This window comes from Antennarius striatus, chromosome 18 (genome assembly GCF_040054535.1).
Source record: "Antennarius striatus isolate MH-2024 chromosome 18, ASM4005453v1, whole genome shotgun sequence".
NCBI lineage: Eukaryota > Metazoa > Chordata > Actinopteri > Lophiiformes > Antennariidae > Antennarius > Antennarius striatus.
The window spans coordinates 9567142-9582820 of NC_090793.1; the positions used below are offsets into that span (position 1 = coordinate 9567142).

Genomic DNA, 15679 nt, shown 5'->3' on the forward strand with positions numbered 1-15679 from the left:
TAAGTCTGCTTGAACACCTGGAAAAACGTTTTTGCAGGAAACTACTGTATTTTCCTGCCCTTTTGACATTTTAGCTGCACGGTTTTTATTCTAGCTTTCGAATCAGAGCACAGGCTGTATCTCCTTTTGTTATTTAAAATCTGCTCATACTGCATCCTACTCTACAGGTATTGCCTCATTTCTAAACTTTTTATCTTGATGTTTTGTTGTATTGTGTGTGAATTTTAGTTACATTGCCCTAACATGTCCAGTCATATTGCTCTGTTTCACCAGAGGCCCAAAGCTGCATGCACTGTTTGCACTGTTTGCCCCTTTATTATAGATACAGCATATTAATACTGATTGTGTCACGAAAATGAATTGCACCAAAGTTCAGGAATTAGTTAAACAGGCTCCCAGGAACTTGAACACCATGTTAGAAGTAGATCGAAGATGGGTACAGAGATATAGAGATTCTTTGCATTATAGAATATTAAATACTTTAGGTTTTCACAGCATGAGAGACAAAACGGATTAAAGATGCAGTGCACATGCTTTGTACCAATGAGGAACCAAGGATGACACAAACAAAGTGATGCAGATTGCTCCTTCATGTTGACGGTACCTATTAAACCGTGTGCCGTAACTGGGGAGGTGTTGTCAAAGACCTCTTCGGCTATAATCACTTAGATGACAGTCTATATTACTCAAAGAATTAGCAAACATTCGTCCGTGCTCCCTAAGGCGCTCTCCAGCATGATTACTTTTCTGCAGCACTGAGGTGTCAGCACAATCTTGGCAGAAAACAGAACAGGATGCAGTTTGGATTTTTTTTCAATCCTGTCACTGTGCTTGGACAGCTGTTTCGCAGAATGCATATACTTTACGCCTCTCTTTATGATGATGGACATCTGTGTTGTGTGTTTCTTTAATGTCAGTCTATTTAACTGTTTATGGTAACTCAATATTCTCAATTGCTATACTGATATTGCCCCCCCCCCCACACAGATGAATAACTTCCATAGATTTTGCAGTTTGAGTTTTCCACAGATTTCTCTTTAAAAAGGATTACGTGTCCTAGTTATAAGTAACTTGTGAAAACTTGTTTATTTCTGTAACTAGGTTGTCTGTGATGTTATTTATGGAATCTAAATTTCCACAGAGAGAGTTCTGTTGAGTGTTTCTAGTTTGCCCTGTTTCTGATAAACAGGACTTCTCCTTGTGATCGAGTATCTTATACATCATTTGGTGGAGTTTTAGTTCTATAGCAAAAGGATGGATGGGTATGAATACTGTTATCCCTGTAAGGCAGTACTGAGGGTATCAATAAATTCTACAGTACTTCATATGTACATTTTACTGGGGATGAGTTAAAATTGGCTCATGGCAGTGTTCATAAATTAATCAGGCTTTATAAGAGAGAACCACAATGGGAGAAACATGAAGATAAATAAAAGCATATTGATTTTGTATGAATTCAAGCTCTAATATATGTTATTAGAATCACATTCATACTTGATGAGTAAAGTCCTGCAGTAAAACTAGAGCAAAACAGAAGAAACTTCTACACAATGTCCACATGATTCTTACTAACATATCTGGTTTTTGACAATTTATTCAATTCTTTTTAGCTGTTTGCCTCAAGATCGATTATATCTGAGTTTCTTTTCATTCCTGGCAGAACCGAAACATTTTGTACATCATAGTTTGAGCAGATGCTGAATCAAATGCAGCCTCCTATCCACGCGTGTACATCTATAAACAGTAGAGAAAAAACTTTCAGAGTCCTTACCTTTCTTCCAAACAGTTAATGAGCTTTTCAGACGTGAGTATTTGGAGAGCATTAGAAGAAAGCCACTGTGATTACGCCTTATCACACTCATTTTGCTGAGCACTATCTGTCTGCATCCCAGTTAATGAGAGACATTAATGAGGCTGTTTTCTCTAGTGGTCAGATAAAGATATTTGTCTTTCTGATAAATAGCCAGTCATCACATAAATATCAATCACTCATGAGTGCAGTTAAATTCTTTTGGACGCATAACCTGTAAATGTCAGATTTCTGACCGTTAATTGCCAACTAAAAGAATTGCAATTGCAAATATTTCCAGTTTGTTCATCATTTTCAGTGTTTAGTGGCCAGGAAAAGCTGAGGTGTTTTTATTCAACAATACCAAATTTTTACAAATACAAGAACTGTTCAGTATATAAAGATCAAATGCAATGGTATATCAGAAGAAACAAAAATTCTTGGATCTTTCGGAGTGGTTTCTAATATCTATTTGTTTTTGTTTTTTTGTTCCTGCCATGTGTTCTGTCTCCGATTTGACACAAATAAGAGTAAAATACATTACTGGACAACCGGATGACTTCTGATTTGATTTCACTTCCTGGAAGAATGGGTTAGGCAGACTGAAACAGCTTGGGAAAGAAAAGGAGATAATCATTCTCTCCCTCCCTCTCTCTCTGTTTTTTAATCCCTTCCTTCTAAGCTCCTTTTTTCACCCCTTTGTCTCTCTTTGTTCCTTCACCCTGAACAACATTGTGGCTGGCTGGTGGGGCTGGCTTGTCACATGTTCTCTTTCTATGATGAATGTGTTCCTGCTGTACAATTCACGCATGCTCTGTTTTATTCCTCACATCATTTTAGTTAATTATGTTAAAAAAAGTTTCAAAAAGGCTGCCCTTTCTTGTCTCATCAGGCTTCCACCGCCTCTGTGTGGACTCAACCTTCAAACAGTTTATTGTTAGTCTCTTTTATATTTTATAATGAGCAGCCTCATTTGAGCAAATAGTGCATTATTTCACGTTAAGCTATTTATGCAAACAACCCCCATGTGATTAGAGGTTATCTGATTTTCTTTGAACTTTGTTAAATCGGTAGATAAATATATAACTAATTCATTAGTGTATGCGAGCCTTCACACTGTAGGCAATATTCTTTTATTGCCAAAGAGGTGTCAGAGATAACCTGCTGCCATCTCCATGTTTTACTTCATTGACTTATTTTTCAGGCTTTTGTTAGACCGTGGTTTAGACACACAAAATTGAGGAGAGGCAGAAATATATTGAAAGGAAGAGAGAGATCAAGGCCAAAGATATAAACCAGGATTACATCTTTAGACTACTAAACCACCAGCGTGCTCAACACCAACACTTATCTTATCCAGACAGTGCACAGGCCTATAGACATTTGAACTCTGCTATCAGTTATCTTGTTTGTCTAAAAAATTGAAAAAGACTTCACGATTCTTATTTTACTTTTGTTATCCTTATTTTTCATCCCTGCCATGCTGTCTCTTCCTTTTTGTTGCTTATGAAAGCTGTTGATTAACCTCTAGCCTTGGTTCTACCAGTCAGGGCTGCCTTTGAATATACGTGATGCACTATTTTGTTTTTGTTTTGTGTTCCCAGGTATTAACGTTGCTTTCGTGAATCACTGATAGTGGTGTGACCTCTCCCTGTTTAGTGTAAGTGTACCTGTGTTATTGTTGTTAGCTTGCAAATGCTGGTTGGTGCGTCACTGGGTACCACTTATATCAACAAGCCTCCTCCAGACAAGGATCACCTTCCTGTGAAAATGGAAAGTTCAGAAAATCCAGATTTGCTTTTTTTATTTTTGTTTTTTTGGTGAACTAAATGAAGCTCACAACTGACCTAGAATGTTAGAGCAGATACAGGGAGTGAGAAATGGAAAGAAGTGGGGCAAAAACAAGCTGAAAGATGAACCAGCATCTGCTCAGACTGATAAACTACTGCATACTGACAGTCACTATCATATTTAAGTTCTCTACATCTCAGTGTTGGGGAGGGCAGTGGGTAACTGGCATCCTGTGGTGACAATTGCTTTTTCACAGCAGTGAGTAAAGAATCTTTACCAGACCAGACCAATCTATAACCACATCATCATTACACATAAGTAAAGAGTCAGACACAAAAGTAAACTGCAAATAACCTGGGCCACTGAAACATCCGCCTTGCTTTCTGTCCGTCCGTCTGTCCATGTATCCATCCATCCATCCATCCATCCATCCTATTCAGCTTCTTCCATGCATGAGGCAGCAGGCTAAAGATGGTATTTCAGACGTCTTTTCAAACTTTTGGGATTTTTCCACCCATCCTGGGGGATCCTGAGGTCTGAGTTAGATGAAATATGTAATCCCTCCAGTGAGTTCTGGATTTACTCAGGGATCTCATCATAGTTGGACGTGTCCAGAAAACTTCCAAGGAGGGAGGCGTCCAGGAGGCATCCTAACTAGATGCCCCAACAACCTCATCAGTCTCCATTAGAGGTGAAGGAGCTGCAGCTCTTCTTCCTCTAAGGTCCTCACTCTATCTGTAATTCTAGTTATTTCAGTAGCTCCAGTTTGTTCTTACATCTTAAACTGAATATTGATTTCTACTCTTTTTCTACTTGTTCTTAAGTAGAGTCGAAACTTCAAACTTTCAAATATGTTCTGACCTTCAAATCAGAACGTTGAAAGTCAGAATTGAACTCTAGTATTACAGGAAAGACTAAATAACATACTTGTCATAGAGTAATATTGCATGATGATATCACACCTACTATGAATGAGTTCATCAACTCAGTGGAGTTATTGCATTTGGTATAAAACACAATAACTAAATGTTCTTGGCCGCTATGGTGGCTTCATAGTACAATTTATGGATTCTTTAAAGAGGAGTTGAACAGAATCAGGAGTAATTCTTCAGGCTTTGTATTTCATTTAAAGTTATAAATGCTTTTGCTATAATTTTACTTCCTGCGTTTGAAATTCTGGACAGGCTGCCAGCCGGTGCTCATACCACGAACTGTACACCTAGTAAAAAGTCAAAACACTTTCAGTACATTTACAGACAGGGTCGGAAATTATAGACAAAGTGATTTTTTTTGGATAATGTATTCTGTGTTGCTTTAAAATCGTAAAAAGTTCAAAAGCAGGCTCCTTTGTCAACAGAAAGCACTTATACCAGTCAGTAAGCTCACCTACAGGGTGGAAAATGTCAACGGACTGTATTCGCTGCCCACATGAGACCATCTTACACCATGGCAGCAGCAGCATATTTCTGCAGCTAGCAGGTTGCATCCTTAATGTGCATTTTATGCATTTTCATGTATGGAGAAAACAGGTGAGAACACACCGCCTCAGGGTAATCGTCTCAGAGGAAACGCTTCTCCACCTCCTTCTCCGTGATTGATTGGTGGGCTCTTTTTAATCTGCTGTCTAACAAGTCTGTTTTTAAAATCACACTATGTGTGTTTATTGTCAGTATTCATCTGTGTTAATGTCACATCTTCATTTATCCAAACTCATGAGGGACAAACCATCCAGGGATCCTGGATGTTTTTTCTCAATGAAGGAAGGATAGCAGAGATTTCCCATATTTTGAGAATGGAATCCTAATTTAAGACAAGTTGGAACGGTTTTATGAAAAGCTTTGTGATCTACAGTAAAAGCTACATGATAAAATCCATCATGTACAGGTTTGATTCCAGGTAGGTTTGCTGCTGCTCCTCTCTCTGTTAGGACTATATGAATATGTTAGATACATACCCTATAGTGAGTAAAATGATTAACGTATTTAGTGAAAAGATACACAGATGCATGGAAAAGCATTGACCTTGTAGTAAATCCAGGCCTATAGCACTTGAAAACGATTTGTGTCTCATACATCAGATAACAGTGATTATCAAATGCGCAAATTGAAAAGGCTTATCTAAGGAAAAACATGAATTTGATGAGGTGAGATAGCTGTGAGCTGGATAGATGGGACCAATCGGTGATGGGGACACCGCTTACAGGCCAATGGGCCCCTGAGGAGAACTTATTGGGTTGTGATCCTACGTGACAAAAACCTGCATCACAGTCACACAACATCTCTGTAGAACAACTGGACTGTCAGCTGTCGGTCCAATGGGTTCTTTACTTTAATCTCTTTATAAATCTGATTTTAGTTAGATGTCAGGGTCGGTGTCTCAAGGACAATCAGCAGAGCACAGATTCGGGGTTTCAGACGAGGAGACTTTGTGTGGAACCCGAACAAAATTAGATGAAGAAGACAAATAACAGTATTTGAAATCCATTGCAGGGCCATTGATCTTTTCAGACAGAAGCACCAGCCACCGTATGCATGAATAAATGATCATCAATAAAAACGCATTCACAGAGATAATTCAATTACTTGTCTCGATTTATTGTTAGAGCTTCCCTCTCTCTCTCTTTAAATGATTGTGGATTGTTGCCTGTTGACTCCTCGACAGATACAGTCTCAAGACCCTCTGATATTACCCGTGATCCACAGCAGATTGAGGATGGAGTTATCTCCTTTACTCATTCGACATGTTAAAGCAGAATTTCTCGACTCCTTCCTTGCCAATTAGTTCTTTCTCACCACATTTCGTCCCCTGTCAATAAATTAAAGCACAGCTGAGATGGAAACAGCTGAACGCAGAGAGGTGCTTGAGTTGTAACTTCATCGTTTGAATGTACATCTAGTTCATTAATACATCCTGAAAGAGCCAAACATTCCTTCTCTAGCTTTAGAAAGGAAGATGAAACAGAAGCTACAGCCCTGCTGTTATGGCACACGGAACCTACACTTCTCCGATAAGGCAAAGGTATCACTGAATCGAGAGGGACTGGTTAGCTTGTTATCGCCTCATAGGAAAGTAACTGTCAGGATTCCAACCTTCACTGTCCCAATTATATGGCTCAAACTGTCCACTACTGCAAGAGCAGATGAGATGCATGATCTCATCCATGCTTGTCAAGTTCCTGTGATCCTTAAGCCCTCATGCAAATTACAAGTAAGACTTATAAAATCATCAGGTCTGATCCTCTGACAGCAAATAATGCAGAAAATCTTGATTTAAAATTTAACAAAAATGTCTCGCATGTCCTCAAGTGACTGATATTGAATTTATTTGTTTGTTCAAAGCCTTTTTGGTTGCTGTTGTACCATTGAGCATGAGAATATATATATATATATATATATATATATATATATATATATATATATATATATATATATATATATATATATATATATATATATATATATATATATATATATATATATAGGATACGTACATTACTAATATTCACTTAAACTAAACTGACGTTCATTTAAGTCTTGAGCAACAATTCATTTTCCTTTTAGTATTAGTACATTACTAATATTCACTTAAACTAAACTGACGTTCATTTAAGTCTTGAGCAACAATTCATTTTCCTTTTACTTTGTTCAAAACCTTCATCTGTAAATCTAGGTTAATTAAAACCCTGGTGCTCCTCTCGTGTTGGGAACTAGTATCATAAATCTCTGGCTGGTTTAGGGACTCTTGACTGCGGGGCGGATTGTACTTGTTTTGTAACTGCATGGAATCATTGCTCATTAGACTGCTAAGTTTCTGTGTTCATTAAAATTTTTTTCCCCCAGAAACCAGTGCTCCAATTTTACTTTTCTCTGAGCTGTGCATCTTAGGCTGCATATACCTTCACAATCTGGGGCAATGCACAAAACCAGGCATGGGGTTACTGTATGGGGTTATATAACAAGGAAATTAAAGCTTAAATCCATGCACACATATCCATGTGCATGCACACCACTGGATTCTGGTATTGTGACTATTTGTGAGGGTCCTCACACAATCATTTCAGTTAAGTGGAATGTAATTCTAACCTTAATCCTGAAAGTCCTAAGCCTCAAGGAAGCTGTTGAAGAAATGTGCACTAGAGGAAACATCTTGCTGGGATATTGCATCAGGATATGTATGCAAATTTTGTAATTTTTGAAAGCTGATCTAATTTGTTCATCCTCAAGTGGTTGAATTTAGTCCAAATCATTCTGCCACAGATCAATGAGTCAACAGACAACAGGACTGATAAACTATGGTTTTGACACCACACGGGTGTTTTCTGACATAAATATATGATTTGCTGCAAGTAATGTAAAATGCAGTAGTGCAGCAGCAAGCATGTAGTCTTTAACAATTAATAGACAGTGCAATAAAATCTTGTGTATATGTAAAAGCCACTCCTTGATCAATACACCCACTCAGCAAAACCAGCAGAGTGAACATGTTGAATTTATGTTATATCCAGATATAATTCTTGTAAATGTAGCGGCTGTCTGCAGCAGAGGGGGGAGGACAGAAGACAGGTTCAAGGACTGAGTCTGACTTTTTAAATGTTGTTGTTTATGGTATTTCACTCATAAAAAACAAGCACAACGGTTATTGTGGGTGACGGAGGATCAGGAGAGGTAGGATGCAAAGTGATGGTAAACAAAGCAAACCCATGCACATAATCCACCTCACCCACCTGGAGTGGGGAGTTGCTGCAGAAACATAAGCACCTCTCCTTCCCACAGCGTTACACTCCACTGCTGGCCCTTGTTATACTGCCAGCTGTGCTATTGGTCGTGCCAGCCTGGTCAGTCTATTTATCTGGCCGTGTGTCCAGGAAGTGTATGTGAGTTTGTGTGTGTGTATGTGTGAGTGAATGTTGTCCCAGTAGAAATAGAATCTGTTTCCATCCAGGAATAGATCACTGGATGTAGGAGCTTTATCATCAGCAGGATGTTGGCTCATTGCCGTCCATACACTCCATTAGTCAGAAACCACTATACATCACACTGGACTATAACAGCAGAGGGTAGTCATTACATCGCATGAGACACACACTGGCCTTATGCTATGTGATACACTCCTGCATACACTTTACTGTGTCTAGATTATATGGTTTTTTTTTCATTAAGATGTCATACCAAAGTCTAAAAATCAAACAATTTGATGCTCAGTTGTTAAATGTGGATTTATTGTGTGATTGTAGACCATTTATATTCTGTAATGATCTTCTTTGCCAGACAGGAAACTGGTCATTGTGTTGTATTCTTGACTCAGCTCTGATTGTATGCAGGACCTTTTTTTCTTTTTACCTTCTTTTAATACATCAGTTATAATTGATGAGGGGAAAATGAACCTACACCAACACTCAGAATGCGCTTTTATTTTTTTTAAATTTCAGGTGCTGTGTGATTACCAATTTCCACAGTGACTGAGTGTGAGCTTTAGTGATGCTGTGGTGGATTGTTGGCTGATGACAATAAAAATGCTCTGCTAGCATCATCCAAGGTGCTGCTGCGGCTGCTGGTGGGGATCTGACTTTTTCAAATCTCATGTTTTGCATCGAGTTTTGCAAAAGGCAGCTGGTCTGCCAGAGGTGACGTGGTCTCCCTTTCTACTTATTTCCTTTATGTTACCACATCTAGCACTGCCGCTTGAAGGTACCGAAATCTGGACCAAATGATTTCACACAGCACCGACGTTATTCAATCTGTGCCCTTGAAAGTAGCTGGATACCCAACCCCACACTAGCTCTCTCTTTCTCACACACTCAAACACATACACGCATGCAAGCAAGCAAGCATGCACGCATGCACGTACACACACACACACACACACACACACACACACACACACACACACACACACACACACACACACACACACACACACACACACACACACACACACACACACACACACACACACACACACACACACACACACACACACACACACACACACACACAGTGCCTCTCAGGCAGACATAGACTGGAATTTAATTTGTCAGCTTTTAAGATAATGTCTTGGAACATTAGCCTTTAAAGTAACATCAATGTATGAAAATAAAGCTACTGAGGCCTGCAGAGAGCCAAAGTCATCACACACCATGAAAACTTTGTCCCTGGATTTCTTCTCTCCAGTTGTTAATCCAACAAGAAACGGAAAAACTCAGCAGAAAACGTAAAGAAAGCTAATGCCACTGCTACAGCTATTACTACAAATACAGTAATCCCTCGTTACTCGTGGTTAATGTGTTCCAGGACCACACTCGAAAAATCAAATTCAGCTATATAGCAACAAACTATTTATTTTATTATTTACAGTAATTTAAAAGTTTATGAACCCTACCCATGCTGATATTGAACCACCTGTGGTGCCTTTCCCCACAATCTTATTGACTGTTTAAAACCCTTTTGTATCAAAGAAAAGTATTTCTTTAGTACACTGCGTTTAGTGCACTGCGTTAGTACGCTGCGTTCCGGAAGTCTTTGAACTCAGCTCACACATGGATGCTGTCAGCCAATAGCATGCGTGTATGGTATCACGTGACTACCTACTAAAAATTTGGGATGTAGTGAAGCCGTGCATCTTGAAGTGTGAACAAGCGAGGCATTACTGTAACAAATAACATTCAAGAGAAAGAAGAACATTTAACTAAGCCTGCGTTTTTGAATCTGGATAAAGTCCTGGTGTTATTATTATTTATTATTTGGTAATTGTTTTATTTTTACCTGATATATCTGCTCTAGTAAATAGTTTTTGTGATCAATTATAAAGTTACAAAATTGATGCAAAGCATATTTGTGCTGTTTGATAGAAGTTAACAGAAACCCTGCAAACTTAAAAGTATAGGTTTAGAATATAGATTCTGATTGGCATTCAATCTCCGGTACTGAAATGGTTTGTTCTGAAATGTTCTTTTTTAAAACCTCTTACTATTCATTTATGATCACAGTTAAGCTCCTTTGTCTGAACTCAACTCTATTTAATTTAAGAACGGATCTGGACTGGAAGCCACAATATCTTTTTTAACTTGTTTAAGGAGAACAGAACCCTCTTCTGGATTCGGACTCAAGCAGGCTGCTTGAATGAATTTGAGTACCTACGTGCTGCAGTCTGAGGAGCGGCATGGAGCTGCTGCCATATGGGTCCCACCACCTGTATGGAAAGGTACTGGAGTGTGTTGTGTAACCAGTTGGGAGGCAGAGACACCACGCTGACTGCATCTCTGTGTGAACACCGACAGAAGTTTGCTGAAAGCTGCTACTTGAGATGCAGACGCTCACTGCTGGCCTCACACAGTAACGACTGGAGCTAAAGTGGACTGTGGACATAATGGCATGCAAACTGAGGACACAGTATTGAATTAAACAATTGAATTAAAAGTCAGATATTAATTACGCTGCTGGGAGAGTCAGGAGTCTTATTTCCATTTGTGTGTTGCCAGGTGAAAGAATTCACCTGCTGAGCTCCCCATTGTGTTTGGAATAGATAGTTTAGGGTGGTTTGTCCTCTTTTTATCTTGCATCATTGCTTTTAGCCTGTTGCCACTGAAGCCAGTGAGGGACACTGTCAGCCTTTTCGCATCAATGAGCTGCTGCCTGAACTCTGCTGAAACGTGGCTCACCACTGGCTACAAAACTTAAACTAACTATTGATGAGAAGCAAAACGGCATGAATGCAGTAATCCCATTTTAAACGCTTTGATTATGTGTTGTATTCCATTTTAGGGAGGACCTGCTCAGACTGGGATACTGTCTGAATTTAAATGAGACAAAAAATACAAATACTGGTTGATTGTGAGACCCGAAGCAACAACAACAACAACAAAATTCTTGATATTTACAAGAATTTTTTATTTCACAGATACTTGGTTACTTGGTTAAATAAATTCAAATAAAATGAATTCTGCATATCCAGCATGTGTCCCTTTTTCCCAGTTTGGACAATCTGAGACAACCCTGTGAGCTGGTGATAAGGCTGCTTGAATTTAAAGTTCAGCCGTGCCGCAGAGTTACTCTCAGTCACATAACGATAATGCACTGTACAAAAGATTAGGAGAGAAGCGGAGAGCTCGAACAAATTGGAGAAACTGACATTTAGTTTGGTGGAGAGAAAGATACCATAATACCATCGCAAAAAGGATCTCAGCAGGTAAAGTACACTAAAACCAAAAGATTTTAACAATATTTTTGTGAATGCACTGGGTCTACTCTCAAATTCTTTCAAAGCATTTATGATTTTTGCAAAAAATCTAAGGAGAAAAATTAGTTATAACATACATTCGTACATATGAGATATCTTCCTGGTTGGGGAAGTAATCTCAATGTAATCGAAATTTTCTTATGCCATTAAATTGGTGAAGACCTCCAGATTGCATTGACTGGCAGTCACTTTACATCCCCTGTTTTCAGATAGTATGATATGATCGGATGTATGACATGATGTGACAAGACCAAAGTTCCCTCCAGACTTATAAATCAATTCTCTATTGAATCTTGAAATTTACCTGCTCCCCCTTTTACTTTATTGTCCATCCCTATTCCATCTGTGGAATAGCGCTAGGAGGATAGGACATTATCAGACTACAGCTAAACCTGGGACAATTACTCAACCATTAGACCAAGCAGGAGGTCTGATTCGCCCCGTCATCAGACATCTGCCAGCCTATCTGCAGCCCATTGCTTTAATTACCTCAGCTCCAGCATTGTAATGTCTGACCAAGGTCTGTTCTGTATTCTTAGGGAAAAACTTTCAATTTGTATGTCTTCATCAAGGTTTAAAAAAACCTTCCGGTTATTTGTGAGCTTATTTGATCGGGTCTATTTTCAGTTGCAGTGTTCTTAATTATTCTGTCAGATTTTATGCAGCTTTACTCTGGTTTGGGTGCTTGGGTCTGAAGGATTGCAGCTTTCCTAAATGTTTCTTCAAGCACAAACAACACCATTAAAGTCAAATGTGCTTGTGAACATTCTGCATGTATTTACAAATGATAGACTATGTTTACAGTACAGTATTAGTGATACAAATTTAGAATTATGAATAAAGACGTACAGTCAATGAGTCATTATTTTTGCTCTCTTCATTTGTCCTCAGTGTTCATTTTATTTAATTGGATGGCATGATGAAGCTGGAAATCATTAGACTGAAAACTTGTTTCACAATTCGTGAACTTTTCAGGGAGTTAATTCTGTCAGCTAGTCTCTGACCGTTAAGTTGATTTATTAGCCAAGAAATTGCTGAAACCATTAGCATCATTAAAAAACTTACAAAGATACTGCACTGATCCTTACATTTTCATAATTGAACATGCAAATCAGTACGCCGCAAACTGGGTAGGGGGTTGAGGACAGATGGTGGGGTTGCCACCTATGCTGATTCTGTACTAGTGGGCCGGTGAGAAAGAACCTGAAAATAGACGGATCAATAAACGGACTGGAGGAGGCAGAGAACATAAAAACATTATCGACAAATGGAAAGAAAGCAAGGCCATAGACGTAACAGATGTGTGCTGTGAAGTACACTGTGTTATCAGACACACTGCAGGCTGGCACAGACACATGGATGGTGTTTCAATGGGCATTCAGTTTACTTACTTTTTAATTACTAGCAGGGAACATTTATCATACATCAGCTACGACACACACACACAGAAGTAAAAACACTTGAAGGACATCTGATACACTGAAAGATGTTTTAATGGGTGATGTCTCTGTTCACAGGAGGTTTTGTGACCGCTCAGTGTAGGGGACATGTAGGTGTATAAAATCTGCTGTACAGTGGAGGGTGCACACACACACGCACACACATGCATGCACACTTACACATTAGCATTATGACTGTGACCTTTCTTGATAACAGTTTGATGGGTATCTTCTGCCCTTGCTGTCGTAACAGTTTGTCCTCTAGCTGCTTGTTCTGTCCCTAAATATATTTCTTAATGTAACCCCGAGAGTGAAAGCTTGTTAATGCTTTTTTACACTTTGATGGTGGAAAAAAAGTCTACTATATCCAACTCTTGGGGTATTTATATAATAGAAATTATAGAATCTGCTCTACTGTTGTCACACATGTGAATTTTTGATATACTTTTAATCATAATGTACACTCAGATGTAATGGCTGCATTATTCATAATATGGAGTGCGATCCTCTGTCCTGATTGGATGGATGTAATTAATATCAGTACCTACTAATGCGTAAAACTGTCAACAATCTGTGTTTATATCGGTGGTACCCAACCCCCAGCGCAGTGGTAGGGGGCTTGCTTCGCATGTATGCTGCTCCGGGTTCAATCCCCGGCATCTGCAGTCCAACAGGGTCACAACCTGTAGGCTCGTCCCAAGCCTGGATAAATGCAGAGGGTTGCAGCCGGAAAACCATCCAGCAGAAAAAAAGACCTTTACCAGACAAATATGAGTATTCATCTAAATGGAAAAAGGTGACACGCTGCTGCGACCCCTAACGGGACAAGTCGAAAGGAAGTTTTGTTGATCTGCCACACATTAAAAGCCAGTCTGTGAGAATATTGTCTGGTGTTAAACTGGTCTGTGGCGCAAAAATGGTTTCGGACCACTGGTCTATGCACACTATATCACTTCATAGATGAAACAGTTCACACTTTCACTATGAAGTTTTTAATACACACCCAGTCGATGTACTGAATGGCTTCTCAAGATTATGTTGTTGTTTTGGAGTCTGTCAGGGCAACAAAGAGAGGAGGATGAAGACCTGAGAAAGTTTGGAAGTATACAAAGGAAGAACTATAAGGAGGAGGAACATTCATAGCCAGTGGCCTCAAGGGAAATCAATGAGTTTAGTTTTCTACCCAGGGAAATTACCTGCAGGTGATTATTGTCCATTGTATTCATAAAGGCTGCCACTGCAAAAGTAATTGGACCCAACCATATGAGAATGAAATTTTCAAAAGACACAAGGAAAAGCATCTGGGTGCTCAGTGTGGTTTGATGGAAACAGTGTTCTGCCCCAACTGATGTCTTGTAATATCAAAGCTAACAACTGCGGAAGGTTTGTGTACGAGTGGATGAAGGAAGAAGGCAACTTGGGAGACAGGGAGTGGGAAATTCAATTTGATTGTAATCTGATGTACACATTCTACTGTTTGTGAGTTAAATTGGATTTTAGATTTGTTTTCTCTGTCCTTCCAATCTCTCCTTACAGTATTGGAGAGGGAGATTTATCTGGAAAGATCTATGGTCGTGTCTGATTGAAGAATCATGCTGTTGGAATAGTGGACAGATGGTAATCTATCAAACAGACAACAAAAGGTTATATTTATTGTTCTGCTGCCAAGGCAATAAAGAACAAACGTCTTCTTTTACCCTCAATTATAAAAGCTTGGGTTCAAGGACAGAGTCTATCAAGTCTGACTGGCTTTTGTAGGCTTCTGGTTTTGTTGGTTCAAACTGGTGTATGAGCCGCAAACCAGTGTGATGTGATGTCAACCATCTGGACTGGCATTTGTCAGGACTAGTCAGAAAGGAGGACATCTGGGATAGCTAATTAGTTTATCCTCACATTGCTCTTGGCTTTAAGATGCTATAGTCGATTAGAGAGTCATGTTAGTGATAGGAACTGTAATATGTTATTGTATATAGTATACTGTATTATATACGTATAACACTGGTTTTGTTTGTCCTGCAGATAGACAAACTGAGCTTGTATCTCCTCAGCAGATCAATACATAGTCTTGCTTGCATTATCACAAGCTACTGCAATACGTTGAGTCATCACTCTGGTACTATTTTTCATATGGTCTTGCCAGATTGCTGCCATTAATAGTTTGTTAAATCGGTGGCCACTTGGACACACCAACAAAAATACATAATGGCTTTGTCTGCTGGCTGACCTGGTTAGAGGAGAATTAATTCTGTTTCTCTGACACCAAGGAGAGTGAGGACAAATCACCCACTGTAAACCACAGCAGTGGCTCCCGCTTGATGTTCCCTGTCTAAATTCGTTTTTGAGGGGTGTACTTGCCTTATTTGATCAAGACAGCTAAGAAGGTGAACCAAATGCTCGCCAACCATTTGACGGCCGTAGCCTACAA

At 39.2% G+C, this 15679-nt stretch overlaps 1 protein-coding gene across 1 annotated transcript in view; it reads left to right on the forward strand.

Moving 5' to 3' along the window:
* clstn2a (calsyntenin 2a) overlaps nt 1–15679 on the forward strand; it is a 101060-nt gene that overhangs the window by 12875 nt on the left and 72506 nt on the right. The window lies entirely within an intron of this gene.